This window comes from Branchiostoma belcheri, unplaced genomic scaffold, assembly GCF_001625305.1.
Source record: "Branchiostoma belcheri isolate BF01 breed outbred unplaced genomic scaffold, Haploidv18h27 scaffold225, whole genome shotgun sequence".
In the NCBI taxonomy this organism is placed as follows: Eukaryota; Metazoa; Chordata; class Leptocardii; order Amphioxiformes; family Branchiostomatidae; genus Branchiostoma; species Branchiostoma belcheri.
Genome location: NW_017803769.1, coordinates 107,926 through 109,081, shown reverse-complemented (window position 1 = coordinate 109,081; position 1,156 = coordinate 107,926).

Genomic DNA, 1,156 nt, shown 5'->3' with positions numbered 1-1,156 from the left:
GAAAAGAAATGTAATATGGATCCCACAGACATCCGTTTGCATCCACTAGTATCTGTTACAAGAGTCGCGCCGCGTGCTGGTGTGTTATACGCCGAAGGGCGGTTATACCGGCTATACAGATACAGAATACAGAACAAAGTGCATAAATCATCCCGTCGCGTATACGACTGTATCCAAATGAGCTCAGTGTCAGAAGTCTTTAGATCACCATCCACTAATGGAGATCCCAATATTTTAAATAAAACAAACAAACATGGTTGGAGAGTAAGGCTCCCTCAATCCAGATCATTCCAGGGTGTTCTCACTTCTGCGGAAGAATCCCTCCCTTGGCCAACCGGGAGTAATTCAGCCATGTTCTAATTCGTTCCGTTGCGTATATAATGGTGGGCATTGCCTAAATTTAGCCTTCTGCCGAACCAAGTCGACTAATTTTCCGGCCAAATTTTGTATCTGTATAGCCGGTATAACCGCCCTTCAAGCGTAACACCCCAGCTAATTCAAAGGAAGGTGTGATTTGGGCTTTACTTTTTATCACAGAGAACGAAACATCGCATAGTTCAGCCAGAAGACAAAGATCAGACTGCCTGTAACTCCCCTTACCGTGGATGTCCATCCCTATCTCATGTCAACCAAATTGCGCCGAAAATTGCTTACGCAAAGGTTTTCCCTCCGTGTACACCGGCCCCAATTTTTGTACACAATTTCGGTTAGGGCAGGCGTACGATCAGCGGCTCGCCCAGCGGGCCCGGGAGTCTCCGTGCCTCCCAGTCTCTCGTAAAACAGGAATGAACTCCTTTCTGTTGCAAATTCCAGTCTTTCCCCCGTTTGTACCAGCCACGCAATGTTCACTTGTTCAATTCTCCGTGTTTCAGTCGTTTTGCTCTCCCTTTGATTCTTTGTTTCAATTGTTTAGAGTTAGTGAGCTTTTTGCTGTTCGCTGGGCATGTCGGAAGGGCGCAACAGCGCGAATTGGAGTATGGAATTATGACAGGATCAAAAGCAAAATGGAGCCTGTTAGAAATAAGGAAGTATACGATGACATTTCGTGAGATATGGAGGCTACAACTAAACTACAAAACTGGTCAAGTACGTCCATGGCGGCAGGTTATTTGAGGTCACGATAGTGTGGGGCGGCAGCGGGAGGTTCTTCTGGCCC